This window comes from Mesocricetus auratus, unplaced genomic scaffold (assembly GCF_017639785.1).
Source record: "Mesocricetus auratus isolate SY011 unplaced genomic scaffold, BCM_Maur_2.0 Super-Scaffold_100010, whole genome shotgun sequence".
Taxonomy (NCBI): domain Eukaryota; kingdom Metazoa; phylum Chordata; class Mammalia; order Rodentia; family Cricetidae; genus Mesocricetus; species Mesocricetus auratus.
Window position 1 is genome coordinate 32,220,032 of NW_024429194.1, and position 15,711 is coordinate 32,235,742.

Consider the following 15,711-nt stretch of genomic DNA (forward strand, 5'->3'; position numbering starts at 1 on the left):
TATGTTTAAAAATATTCCTACAATATTTTATATTGAGCAACATATAAAAGGTGTAGCTATTACTTAAGACCCTCATTAAGAGTGAACATTCCATCTTTGAAAAGCAATAATTCTCTATGAATCTTGCGTATTTTTATATATGTTATACATATATCAAACATATGTTATATATACATATATGTATATCATGCACAACATAATGACAAGGGCTAAAACTTACAGAAGCCCAAATATGCCAGATGTGGCAGTAAGTGCCTGTGATCCCAGCACTCAGGAGGCAGAGGCAGGAGATCGTACAAGTGTGAAAATAGAGTCAGTTGTGGGGAAGGAAGGAGGAAACGGTTAGATTTTTTTCTAAACAGGACCGCATATTGAATATTATATCTTATTAGTCTTATTAGAATAATAAATCTACTAATTTTGTCACAGAAATTATTGTTCTTATCAAACGAGGTGGACTAAAATGGAAACAGACATCAGAAAATATTCATCTTTCTTCTAAAGTGTCAGCCTTTTCTACTCAGGATATTCCCATTTTAATTTACTTTCTGTTGCTTTGATAAAACACTGACCCAAAGGAGCTGACTTGGCTGCCAAGCTACAGTACATCATGGAGAGAAGGCAAGCCAGGAACCTGGAGGCAGGAGTTGAGTCATACACCATGGATAATGCTGCTTACTAGCTAGCTCTTCCTGGATTGCTCAGCTACTTTTCTTACACAACTCAGGCCCACCTGTCCAGGAATGGCAATATCCACAATGTGGTTGGCCCTCCCACATCAATTAGTAAATAAAAAATGCCCCCACAGTCATGCCACAGGCCAATTCTACAGAGGTGAGTCCTCAGTTGAGAGTCCCCCTTCCCAGATGACTCTAGTTTGGGTCAAATTGGCAAAAACTGTGCAGTATAATTTCCCAATGCCTTTAGGGACTTTGGTTGAAAAACACACTTTGCTTTGATTTTAATTTTGGGAATCTATAGGAATTTATTGCCTTGATTCTGGATATAAAGCAAGTGCACGGTACTCTATTTCACAGTTATACAGGCCTTGGAATAAGCATGATTCTTAAGCTCATCTGTGTTGCCCTAATAATTGTCCTGAGCCCTGGCTGGGGAATCTCTGACACCTCCACAGCCTTGAACTGGGTGAAGACCCAAGCTATCACCCGATCTCTACCTCTCTCCACTCTTTGCTTCACCCTCCCCAAGTGAAAAGCAGTGAATCTCAGCAAGTTGGCCTAGTGACCCATGGGCTGCTGAGCCACTTCACTGGCATTCAGGCTCCACTGAGGACAAGGCCAGTGGCAGACACCTGCTCCTTTGTTACCTTTTCTCCCCTGATGAGGTGAATAAAAAGGAAGACATTATTAGTACAGATACAAGTTCTAGAGTAGGCAGAAAGTGGGTCTCTCTTGACTGTGGATTTTCCCTGTGTTCATCAGTATCATCGGAACCCTAAAGAAGCCAAGGAGTCCCTCGGCACCAAACCACCAACTCCGTTGAGAAAGGAAGTGTTTTACTTGCCTGGATTCCCATCTCCTACTTTGCTTCCAGGAAGCAAGCTACAGCAAATACAAAAACACTGGCACTAGGTTGAATAGGGTTGTTATCAATTCAATGAAATCAAACCCATCTTCCTTTCTTCCCTTGTTCATTTAAGAATCAATTCCAAATGTCTAGATTGGAATAGACATTAATTTGTCCAAGGGTTGTATTCAAATGCTGACTTGTCCTCTAAGATTCCTGAACTGAAATTGTATATTAGTTTTGAAAGATACTATATGTATTTCAACAGTGATAAATTGAGAGACATTCATATCTAATCTATTTCTCTTCCTGTAGCCTCCAGGTAAGGTAGACATGAAAATAGCCTGTCTCTAGCAGATAGTGGCATTCTCTACCTATTATAGAAGAACTAAAAATAGCCTCATATATCCCCTGTAATTGCAAAGAATTCTTACTTCGCATTTCTTGCATACACACAATACAAAAATTGCAAGTGCCCATGATGGACTAGATGCTTGTGCTACTGCTGACACCAAAATCTCCAATTACCCCAGGATTTGAGTGCTGACTGGCTCCTAATATATTTGGGGGCAAATTAGGCAGCATAATGAGTAAAACAAATACTTCAAGGATCAAATTTAAATGAACACATGTAAAGCAATTCAGGTGTAAGTCTGGCTGCCACAGTTATTTCTTCAATTGTGGTCAAGTCTTGGCAGCAAGAAACTTCAATTAATGGGCAGGAGTTCCAACAATAACAAGTGTATTGCTAAGAATGGATTTACAGAAAACTTGGCCAATTGGAGCCATAGCTACCAAACTGGCAAATTGACTAGAAGTAGATGGAAGAGATTATACTTCAGAACACAGTGATGGAAAAAATCTCCTGTATGGAAAATTACTGTCTTTGGGGATTCAAGAAAGAAAAATAACTTGGTTGGTCATTACTTGTGCAACTGGTTCTAATAGCCAACATGTGCATTGTGTTTAACAGTTTAAAATACACTCAGTCTCGCAAGCATCATCTCTTAATATCTCACTATAGCCCAGAAGTCAACATAACACACTGATAGGGAAGTAGAGGCTCTGGATGCTTAAGTAACAACCCTAATGTCACACAGATGTGTGACACAAAAGCATCTGTGTCTATAAAACAAACAAATACAAAGTGGTCTACCCTAGAAATTTCCAGATGGTGGTGCCTCCTCTCACTTTGGGAGCAAGATGGAAAACTTCTTCCAGTGGCAGGATTTTCCTTGCAGATTGGGATGACCGATCAGTGAACCATGGGCTTTGGCAAACCCGAGGTGGTGAAGGGCACTGTCAGAATAAGGCACTCTGAGATAACAAATGCTGGCACAGTCTCCCTTGTATCCTGTCTTGGATTCATCTGTGGCCAGATCTGAAATGTGAGTAGTGCTTTCTTCTCTGGGATTCCAGGGACACAAAGGAATGATGCCTTCAACAAAACAACCATATATACAAGTTAGTGTTCAAGTTGTTTCTGCATTTCTCCCATCTCATTGCTCTTCACGTCTGGTCACAGAAGCAAGCCTAACTCTGAAAACTATCTTGATGATTTTTTATGATTGAAAATGCAATTTCAAATTTGCATAGGAAGATCAATACATTTGTAGTGCTCATAATATCAAGTTGTCCTGACACCTAATAGCCATTTTCCTATGCATCATACCAAAGGAGATATGTTTAAGTAAGAAGTAAATTTAGAGTGAATTCACCACTCTTGTTTCCCCAGGGAGCAAGACCCAGTGACAAACAGGAATATCTGGGCATGTGGTTGAATCATTTGAGTAGGAACACCCTTAATCTGGGCCATAGTTGGTGACAGCCCACATAAAAGAACATAGAAGGAAGCTTTTGCTTTTCGTGTGCTTGTCCTTACTGTTGCTGAAAAGTTCATCAGTTCTGTTGCTCAAGCGTTCCTTCATTGATATCAAAGCCTATATGTTCAGGATTCCAATGTAGACTGAAGACCAGAAGCTCTTCAGGAATTCCTTGGGACTGTAGCACTAGATTGGGAGTAGTGAGACATCCAGTCTCATGGACTGACAACCACCAGGTCCTTGGCCTTTCATTTTGGAGACAGCTGATGATGGACTGCTCCAAAGTTGTACAACCCATAGGCCAATCTAATAAATCCCCTCTTGAATATATATGTACTTATTCTGTCAGTTTTGTTCCTCTAGAGAACCCCAATTAATACATCTGCCATTAAAAAAATACAAGCTCTTGCCCTGCTATCATTTGTGAACAATCAGTCTCACGTATTCCCTCCCTTCTCTTCCCTCTCAAAAACCCTCCATTGTCCCTACAAATTCCACTTGGCCAGTTGCAAACTCCGATCCAGGCTGTTTATAATGTTCTCACTTCCTGTCATAACTAAAATTCAATCCTCCTATGAGTGCTCCCTTGAAGTGCTTTTCACAAAGATGTGGTTTTAGCCTACACATCCATAGGTCAAGACCCCGTTAATCTTGTCATGACTTATGATCCAATACTTCTGCCCTCCTCCTGCCAAAGACCCTTTCTGCTGAGTCTCATATCCTGCAGATGTCATTCGATGGTTATGTTTACCTACCCTGGCAATCTCCTGGCCCCTCGTGCACAGAAACTCTAACAATCACTCCAGTCTTCATCTTTTATAATCCAGCTCTGTCAGTTGACCTCATAACAGCATAAACACAAAGTGAATATCAAATATCCTGGTCTCTGGGATCCCTAATCTTCTACCTGCAAGATATTGTCATGCCTGAATAATCAGCTATACTAGTTGACTATACTGTCTTAAGGTCAACAGCAGAAGATTCAGAGAACACTATAGAACACAGCTAAGGGGTATTGTGTTATTAATTCTGCCTCGAGTCAAGAAAACATGTGTGGGAATGGCTTGCATCTGTGACAAAATCTGAAAGGAGAGCACCACTGATTAGATGGGTAGTGGCAGAAGGCAGAGGGAACAGTAAAGGCATACAATCATGTCAAGGTTAGAGTGAGAGTAACTTGAAAGGGCTAAGAATGAAGTGCACTGGGGGTCATGAAAAGCAATGTAGTGGTACCATACTAGACCAATCAGGAAAACTATCAACACAAAGCCAAGAAATACCAAATGGTTGTAGAATAAGTATATGTACATATCTGTTTTAGAAAGAATAAAGGCAACTTGAAATTAATAGTAAATTTTTAAAAAGTATTCTTTCGTTGTAGATGCTATGGACTCTTCAAAATATATTTGACATAGTAAACACCACCCACCTATTTGATGATATTAGAACCTGAAACCCTTGGGCATAGTCAGGGTCATGAGGAAGGAATCCTCATAATGAGTTTAATGCCTTCTTTATAGGGGAGGAAGAGACACTAGATCTTTCTCACTCCACTAGAAGAGGACACAATGAAAAGGCAGTCATCTTTGAACCAGAATGATGGCTCTCAGCTGAAATCTTGCCATGCAGGCCTCCAGACAGATGAACAAGAAATATTTGTTGTTTAAACCCTGAGATCTCCAACTGACTAAGATTATGTGCAAAAGAAGGGCTAAATCCAGTACAGTTTTAATTCCTTACAAGAACTAAACCCAAAATATGACTGAAAATGAAACCCATTCTTACTGCTCATAGTAACAGTGTAACTTGGTCAGCTCTCAATACTGAAATTATACAGCAGATCAGTGAACTTCATGATGCAAACAAGCCCTGGGTATTTTCTGAGGAACTTTCCAGTAGCATTTGCCTGTAGGTTCCCATGGCTCTCATCCAGGTTCTTGGAAGTCTCAGCCCTAAATAGACCAGGAACTCCCTAAGCACCAGAGAACTCTTAAGTTTTCCAGAAGATCTGATTCTGAATCAACAGATATGGTTTATTTTCCACTATATTGAGAAGTTCAACCCTCTCTCAAGACCCAAGTGTGTCCCCAGTGGCAATGTCAAGGCTTCAGAGGATGTAGGGACAGAGTGGTTGGGGAAGAAAGATAGTGTGTGTTGCTTTGAAATTAGAAATTGCTGATTGTGATCAGTGTTGCTAGTGATTTACCAATGCATTGAGTGACATCAGGAGGTTGGGGAACTACAATCAGTGTCAAAAACTAAACTTAATGTAATTTTGTTCTTCCTTTTATAGCTGAACATCCAGTTAAGAACAATTGACCACTTTCATGGTTTTTATATAAAAATACAAGCCTATGCGACTGAAATCATTCTAATATATCTAAAATACTTGACAACTTTTCTACTTTTTTAATTCACTGAAGTGATAGATTTGACTAATAAGCAAAATAACATTACACTGAACAGCACCTACCTTTGTGTTTAAGATTTTGAGTAGTTGGTCAGTTATCTCATGTAACTCAGTGATTTTAGACAGACAGAAAAAAAATCTGTTACAACTCATTTTTGTAGTGGAATGAGTATTTCTATTTGCTTTTTCTTCCTTGTTCTCATGGCCTCAAGTGTTCACTCTTGGGTTCCTTCTATAAAATACATTAAAATGCCACTCTAGGGTCTCTCATCTTTATCTGTAATGACCTTGTGAATCACTGGGAACCACTTTGTAACTCTGAAGTACAAATACAAACACATCTAGTTAATACAAATACTTACTTTTACCATGTTGCATAGGAAATGCAAAATGGCTAGTGAAACAATATTTCCATGTCCAGTCAATGACATCACTAATGTTATCAATCTTAGGACATTTTAATGTGTAGAAAACTCAACAAAAAGTCTACTAAACATACTTCTTTGGATACAACAATCACTTCAGGATACATAGGTACATTCATTCATTCATTCAAATCAACGTTGTTTCAACAAAGCCTATAAAGGAATGTGCACATTTTCTCATTTTGAACCTCTTGAAGAATAATCTCTTCTGAATGAGTTGCAATTATGTACATTTCAAATTTGATCTAATTGCATCTTGACATTAGATTACAGGGAAAGAAACACAGCACAAGTAACCTGGAGTTTCCTTGGGATCTCCCCTGTTCACTTGCAGGCCTCCGGGTCTGTCAGTTTGAAAATGTGGACAGCCTGGATCATTAATGGTTGTTTGTCCTACAGCAAAACTGCGAAGATTCCCATGCATACTGGTCTGAAGGAAACTCAGAAGCCTGTTCTCCCATCAAACCATGGGAGGTTCTCCAGCTGTCACTATGTGGCATGTCAGACTATCACTGTCTGCCTGATGTATCAACTCATGTCTGCTTTATCCGCCAACCCATCTCAGCATAAATGGATGCTTGCAGGGCCTTGGGACAGCTGAATCACCTCAGGCAGAATAACAATTGTTTTTGAAGCAACAGGTAGGCTATTTCATGGACATACTTCGTTGGGAGGAAAGTGAATCAATTTTCAAAAAGAGTATGTAGCATGAGATACAGCTGGAATCCCCTGGTCTTATCTGATGGTTTAGTTTGTTTTCCCAAAGTGAGGAACCCAGAGGTATTGGTACTCTATTTTAAACAGACAGAGTGTTTAATAGGAAAGTACTGACAGATATGCAAATGGTGATCAGTAGACAGAGTTGTGCACCTAACTGAACTGAAACCTTTTATCCTACAACTGCATCTGGTGTGAACATTCGTGTTTCAGAATGTAGGCACCTATTTTGATGAAGAAACTGAAAGCCATCCAAATCTCTTTATCTTGCTCCCACAAACACACACACATGCACACACCTTTTAAAATAAAAATAAACTTTAGACATTAGGATGAGACACTAAAGTGAGGATGCTTAACAGAGAGATTATGGTCCTGGTCAGCAGTAATGGGAGTTGGGCCTTCTAAATAAAGCATGAAATAATCTATTTTGTTTCTGAGTATATTCCTGGAGGTCAGGTGAACCAAAATAGGCCTAGTCTGAGGAAGAAGATTTACAAAGTCCAGGGAGAGTATCCTTGAGGGTTGTCAGTGGAATCATGAAAAACTCTATATATCTTGTCATGTAAAAAGAGACTGAACCAAGAGAAACAGAAACAGAAAAAGAATAAATGGTGGGATTTATTTTCTTAATTGGTTTCTCTGCTCCAGTTCCTCTACCTTCTCATCATGGTCAAAGGCAGCTTCCCCAAAATACGAACCTGAATGCATTACGGGGGCATTGTACATTACTAGTGAGCACTTGGGGAAGTAGCTCAGTGACTGAGAGCTTATACGATATGTGAGATACCCTGAGCCCATTCCCTAGCACTCAAGCAAAACAATTCTGTTTGCCTACAGAACTCTTAAGAGCCCTCTACATTGAGTCCCAATTTCTGTACCCACCTCCCCTCCCACTGTGACCCCAGTGAAGCAGATCCCCCCCACCACTGCCTCTATATATTCTGCCCACTATCAGAATTAAACTTATGTCTTGACCTCCAATACTCCACCTGTTCCCACTACCCTCCGTCTCCACTGATAAAAACTAAACTTTAGACTAGTCCTTGGTTGACATTCTTAGTATGATTTTACTTAATCCTCCTGTCAAAAAGCTTTCTGAATCACACAAGAAACCATTTCTGTGATTGTCTTATCCATCCTTTAATAGTATGTTCTGTTTCACGATTAACCCAAGAATATAAAATTTATGTATAGCAACAAAATATCCCATGTGCTAACAAGAGAGGAATGCTTTTAGAATATCAGGAGATGCTGAGACTTGGGTGTTTTATTTCCCAACCGATGACCCTGGGAAGTTACTGAGTAAAGGCCATGTGAATTAAAGATGGGCCACAATTAAGCTTGGAATTTGTATCTATGTCATCCCATAGGCCATGGGTTTGGCTTTTGCCTTGCACATCTGAAATTCACAGTAATTCGTAGAAGGGTTTCCTGGGAATAGACAAAGGTCAAGGGCAAAACAAAAGCAAGGAGTCAATTTACATTATAGCTTTGCCTATCCAGTTATGCCCTGAGTAGCATGTCAGTGCCAGCCACAGGAAGATGAGGATGTGTTGGAATGGAGACAAGAGCAGATGGGGAGAGGAATCCCATCAGCCTATATAGTCTGTGGAGAGTAGCGATCTAAGGCTTTCCCCTGCCCTTCACGGCTACTCAGTATACTTCTTTATCCCAACCCTACAGTCTGCTCCTTTAGTGAAGGTCACAGGCTCCTGTCAGCCTATGCCTCTCAATCTGTTGGGGTAATTAAAAAACAAAGCAAAACAAACATTCCTATCAGTCTCTTGATTGAGCCCCAGTTGATGGAAAGTTTCGGCTGTGGCTGCCTTTCCCCATTTGCCCAACATTTCACTAGGAAATTCAAGCAGCAAATTTCTCAGGGGCTGCCAAAAGGCTGATGAAGTTGGTGAGCTCTCTGAGTTTCATTGCTGCTGACAGCTGGTTTTCTTAAACAAGTTAGTACCTGCTGAGATGGGTTGGGCTTTATCTGAGCCACTAGAGCCCACGTTTGTTTTTTTGTTGTTTCTTTTTTTTTTTTTTAACTACACACAGCAGCCCACACTTTGCTTATTTGTAAACCACCACCATAAAGCTAAATAGATGTTCCCTGAATAAATAAAAGGAAGGCATCGCCGTTCTGTTCAGGGACCATGAGAAGCAGCTTGCTAAGTTGCAGTCTATTTTTTTTTCCAGGAAAGACACACAGGGTAATTTTTTTTCCTTTTGATTACATGATGTCAGCATATACTCCATCGCCTCCTGTATAAACTGACACTTGACAGGCCTATTTCAATGTATTCCATGCTGCATGGCACTGCTATTGTTTCCAAGCATCTAAGCACAGCCATGGCAACAGAAGGGTGCTCAGTCTGATTTCCTGGCTGGGAAGAAAGAACGAAGGAACTAGAACCCATTCTTCCCAAGAAAGCCTTAACTTCTAAAACTTTTATAAATGTCCCTTTGGGGAAATAACCACAGTGGTGTTTCTTAGGGGTTTTGAAAAGAAGTATGTACTATGTTACCATGGATCCAGAGATCAATCAGAACACAGAACACTTCCAAACATGAATTTATAGAGATTAATTTATGAGAAAGAAGACTCCCTCCTGACTGCGGTTGAACAGGCTGTTAAGGATTAGATGTTCAATCGCTATTGAGTCCTTGTAAACCTTCCACTGTTACCAATAAGTGAGTGTGTGAAGGAACTTGGAGAGATAAGAGAAGGGTCAAGGGTATATTCAAAAGGAGGCTGTTACCATTGAAGTGCATGCTGCTGTTCGTTTATGCTGCTGTGACAAACCACTCCAACAGAAAGCAACTTAATTGAGGAAGGGGTCTATTTGACTTACCATTCCAGGTTCTAACTAAGGTAAAGTCAAGACAGAGATTTTATGCAAGTCATATCATATCCACACTCAAGAACAGAAAGAAACAAATAAAAGAACCCTTCATTGTCAGTCTACTGGCTTGTTTTCTCTCGCTAACTTTCTCTTTTATACTGTTCAGGACCCGCTGCCTAGGGAATGGTGCCACTCACAATGGGCTGGGTCTTCCCACATTCATTAACATTTAGAAATGCCCATAGGTCAAACTGACTGTTACAATTTCTCATTAAGGATCTCTTCCCAAATGATTCTAGGTTGTATCAAGTTGACAATTAAAACTACCCAAAACAGACCCCTAATCAGGGTAATTATCTGTTTCTTCTCTCTAGAAATACATAGTTTCTTTCCATCCAGCTTCCATGTCCAGGTGGCTCAGGACTAGGAATCATCACTCATGGAATTCCACCTATTTGGCAATCCATGAAGTGAACTCTCTATAAATAGTACCAGAATGAGGGAATATTTAGAATGCATCACTGGGAAAAAATAAATTATAACCATTCATAGTCACTTACCACCACCGGAACACACAATTCTCTCTTGTCAGCATATTTCCAGCACAGAAATTCCATGGGCCCAACGCACAGTCAATGTTTCTCTACTCCACTGACCATCGATCAAACAAGAAGGGAGAATACAATCTTCCATTTTGTAACTGTGCATGGGCCACTGTCCCAAGAGGCAGATGTCACTCTGGCTGACTAAACAACTTCTCAGTGAGAATATTCAGAGAGGACAGGTCCCCTTCAGGAAAGCCAAGAAATGTAACCTCTAAGAAGGCATCAGCAAATATGAGGATGCAAAGAATAGCATCAGTGACAGACAGATCCACCAGCACTAACCTTGGGATACCTACTCAGAGCACTTTCCATATCACAATGTGAAACCAGAACCCCTCCGAGTGCTGCCATGGGAACCATGTGATACAGCACAGGGCAGTACACCACAAGAGGCCAAACATGATTATTTTCATGCAAGGATCTTGGTCCTAGAGTAGCTCATATTCACAAACCAGGGGGTGCCTGATCCTGGAGGCTTAGTCTGTGTAAACTTCCTGCAAATAATCCTCTCTAGTAAGCAGACAGATAGCTTTGGCCTCTACCCTTCTGAGACCCCAAAGAAGAACTTCCCAGCATCCTTTGAAAGGCAGCCTGTTTAGCAAGAATGACAACTCTTTACGAATTTGCGGGAGGGGCAACTAATGTGTGCCATCTTTCCTTTATCCCAGTGATGTTAGCCCATCAGAGATATATTTACCTTTAATAAAGCATAAACTTCACAGATGTTCAGACTCCCATTTCTTCACTTCATACCAAATAAAAAGTCGTAACTCTTGGTGCCTTTTCTCCAGGTCGATTGAGTCCTAAACCCAAAACACATATATCTGCCCTAGGCTCATTACAATCAGAATCTTCATTATTTTCAACAAAAGACCATAACAGTGTGCAGGGACTGGAGTAAGATCTAAGCCTCCTTGTCAGGCTTCAGATTTTCACCTCTACTTAGGTCAAACCCCTCACACAGGTACCATCTACACTATCTGCACCCTGAGCCACATTGCTCTGCTTTACCCACCCCCAAACTAAGTCCTAATTAGGAAAAGGCAAAGTGGAGATCCTATAACCTCACATCCTCCGAAGAACCACAAATAAGAAGCTCATATTTTTGTCAGTATAAGTGGTAGATAATTTTCATTTAAGTATAAATATCAGATTTTTGTCCCAGACTAAAGCAAAGCCTGATAATTATACAGTTGCAAATTATTGCATTACAAAAAAGGTCTAAATTATCTCCTTCCAACATTTAATGAATTCAGCCACTTAATGAATTCCCAAAATGCACTGCTTTCCCCCATTTCACGTTCCCTTGCAATAGCAGATTTGTATGGCTGCTGGAAAGAGGAGAGATTCCCATGTCATCCTTCCAGAATACGATTTATTTGCCAAAAAGAAAAAAACAAGGGGTGGGGGGAGGGAAAGACTAAATTGTCTTTGATCAGTGGGAATTAGTTACAAATGCTCAATAAAAATAAAAGCTGGATTGGACTCTTAATATGTTTAGGACTTGGATGATGCAATCACCCGAATTTAGAATTTACAAGGTTGCTTTGTTCGTCTCCTTCAGCTCAGTTCCCATGTAATGTTTGCTCTCGGGGCAAAAACATGAGGCATCTGGATGGAATCTATTCTGGCTTCAGGAAGACAGAATGCCTACCCTATAGGAAAACTGTCCATCTTTAAATTAAATTCAATTCCAAGCAGCTTGCTCCCTAACCAAAGTCTGCTTCTCCATATCTTTATAAACTGAATGATTTAAATCATCTGTGTGGTGATTCTTTCTCCCCATTTTTTTCCTGATATTTTGGAAGAAATGTGGTGCTTGTTAACATAAGGAATTGATAGTCTGTTGCCATTTTCCATGGTCTTGACATTTGAGGACATTTGTAATCAATAAAGGCAGACACAAGGAAACAAATTTGATAACTGTTTTTAAGGAATAAAGATGGTCGGATGCTAAAACAGGATTCAAAAGGAGGGTGCCAGCCAAAAATCTAATAAATCTGTGGGTCAAAAATCGTGGTTGCCTATCTGCATGCCATCCCACCTCCTGTGGCACTTCTGATTTCTTCTCGCTAATTTTTATCCATGTGGCACACAGTACTCCTGCAAAAGATGCCTCAAAGACATTGGTTCACAAATGTCCCCAGTTCCAGTCAGTGCTTGGACATAGCAAGCCAGGCCTGAATAAAATCCTGATGCACAGGACCTGTTCTATGTACCAACCTCTTTGTTTCTTCACAGTAATTGTCTTACTTTTCTTTCCAGTGGGAATATCTATTTCTGCCATTCATTTCTTCCTGATGACCTATGGCTACAGGATACATTGCCTAAGACACATCTTCAATGTAAACTGATTCTGCCTCTCCCCACTCATACACTTCTCTGCCCAGTGTCTAACCTCCCAGGAACATGTCTACCAAGTGACTCTTCCCAACCACAGGTGGCTTTATCTGTAGAACTGGTTTGTGTAAACTCTGTGAAGTACCTACTCAGCATTTAAGGACAGGTTCAGTTGGAATACTGGCAATCCCTTCAGATAGAATTTGCTTTTGTTTTTGTTTTCTAATAGAGTCCTGTAATAATAATGATGATGATGATAGTGTCTTGACCCAAAGAAAAAGTTCCAACGTGGAAATGAGAAGGAATGAGAGAAGGAAGGTACCACCAGGCTTTAGCAGAAAATCTCAGGCTCTTTTTAAGTCATACTTTCGGGGTAGGGGGGCTGGGGGGTTGGGGGTGGAGGAGTTAATCTCAACTTTGCACAGAATGAAGCTAACAACACTACAACATATGATAGTGCTGCTTAATTAGAGAAGATATAAAAATAGGTTTCTCAGAGTATTCAGTGTTTTATAGTCTTGAAGTACCTACCTAAAAAACTACTTGGGAAAGGGATGACGGTGAGGAGCTGCAGTTGGAGTGCTATCAGACCTAACCTACCTTCCTGCCCTGTTTAGATTCTGCGTTTTGCAGTACATCATGTGTACTTTTTTGTGTGTGTGTTCACCCAGATCATCCACCCTAGCAGGGCTAATCAGATTCATGAATAGGAAGAGGAAAAGCTAATGCTCTCCCTCTTGCTCTCCTCACTCAGCTTACTCGCTCTCCTCATTCCCCATTTCTGTTTCTCTGGTTGTGATTATCCTGCACTAATTCTGTGTGTGTGTTTTCTCTGTGTGTATGTGTATCTGTTTGTCTTCTCTCTCTGTCTGTGTGTGTATGTGTGTGTGTTTTCTCTGTGTGTATGTGTATCTGTTTGTCTTCTCTCTCTGTCTGTGTGTGTGTGTATATGTCTGTCTGTCTCTCTGTCTCTGTCTCTCTCTGTGCATGTCTGTCTGTCTTTTCTCTCTGTATAAGTCTGTCTTTCTTTTCTCTGTGCGTATTTGTATCTGTCTGTCTTCTCTCTCTCTGTCTCTGTCTGTGTATGTCTATCTGTCTCTCTGTGTGTGTTTGTGTATCTGTCTGTCTTCTCTCTCCCTGTATGTCTGCCTGTCTCTCTGTGCGTGTATGTGTATCTGTCTTTCTCTCTGTCTCTCTCTGTGCATGTCTGTCTGTCTTTTCTCTCTGTGTAAGTCTGTCTGTCTTTTCTCTGTGTGTATGTGTATCTGTCTGTCTTCTCTCTCTGCATCTCACTGTCTCTTTCCTTCTTTCACCCATTGTTATTTCTCTGCTTGTGATTACCCTGTGCTGGTTCTCTCTGTCTCCGTTTCTCTCTCTCTCTCTCTCTCTCTCTCTCTCTCTCTCTCTCTCTCTCTCTCTCTCTCACACACACACACACTGTTGTTTGTCTGCTTGTGATTACCCTGTACTGATTCTAGAACTTACTTTACTGGGGACACAGACTTCCTTGTGTAGCTGAGAGAGACTAGGCTCCTCACTGTCTTCCCCTGTGTAAGTTTCCTGCATACATTAATTATAGTAACATCAAAACTGAATTATTATAGAACTAAAAGACCCCTGGTGACCCAATCATGTAAGTCACCAGAATGAGTACCTCAAGAAGCCAGAGAAATCTTCCTTCCATCAATTTCTAACAATAGTCCTGGTGGAAACTCTGAGTTCATTGTTTCTCCTGATATTCAACAAGACACATCCTAGAACACTAGAGCTCACACAAAAGAACCTCTGTGTGGAAGTTGCCTATATTAAGTTGACGGTCTTTACTGCCTGTTTACTTAGGATGGATGCTAAGTATCAAAGCCGAAGCAGGAAGAAAGTCCTTTGACAGTATTCCTCTCTGGAGTCCCTCCCTGGGCCATATGCTAGCAGTGAGTTTAAAATAGCCTGACTCTCGACTTGATCTGCACTAGGAAGATGATGCCCTGTTTTCTCAGTTGTGAAGCTTGAAGTAAGGAGGCGGGAAGGATAAAGTCAGGGCTGTGCAAGCAGCTTGTGGAGTTGAGAGCTTTTCTTTCCACCCCGTTTGTGTGGGTGAAAAGCATTCTGGAACATGTTTCCCCGTACATCCCCGCCCACTCACCATCCTTACAGGCCTCGTTAAGGAAACAGAGTCTTCCAGTGGCCTCTGAAGTGAGGCAAATACAGGCTTAACATATTCCCGGGAATAGGTAACAAATGAAGAAAAATGTAGAAAATGTTCCAACGAAGCCGGAGCATCTCCAAACACAAAATAAGATACCGTGAATTACCATTCAGTCAGCTTGCAAACAATTACAAAAACATGAACCGAAAGCATTTCTGCACATTTTGCACTCATTTAGGAGAAAGAGACAAACAAGCTGTCATCAGAGAAGCATTCAACATCTAGAACATGCCCAAGGCTCCATGGCAATTGGGCCCAATCTCCCCAGCCACCTGAGTTCCTCAATTCTTGGGAAGGAGGTTGGCCCTCATGTACTTCTAGGTTCCATAATTGATATATGCAAAACCTGTTTGCTATCTTTTTATCTAAAGCCTTGAAATCCACACATGTGAGCATAGGTGATCGTCATGTCTGATTGTGCATCTCTCTCGAACCTAGATTAAGCCACTAACCAAACACACAGGTGCTGCTGCTGCACTTGGGGTGTGTTTCTTCTCTTACAAACTGCGGGGCTCTGGCTGTAGTGAGACAGGGGGAGGGTCGTGAGAGAGGCTCTGTTCTTGTGGTAGCTAGCTTACCTTCTTAGGGAATGTCAGGCTGCTGGGTAATTGAATGCGTCCCCCAAAACAGTCAAGAGCAAAGAAACCATCTCTGATCATCTGGAGAGACGGCGTAGCAGTTAAGTGCCCTGGCTGCTCTTCCAGAGGAAGCTGGTCCATTTCTCAGCACCCACCTGTGGCTCCAGTCCCAGAGACTCTGACGTCTTTTTCTGACCTACTGGAATCCCAGGGACCCACATACTGCATACGTCTAGTGCA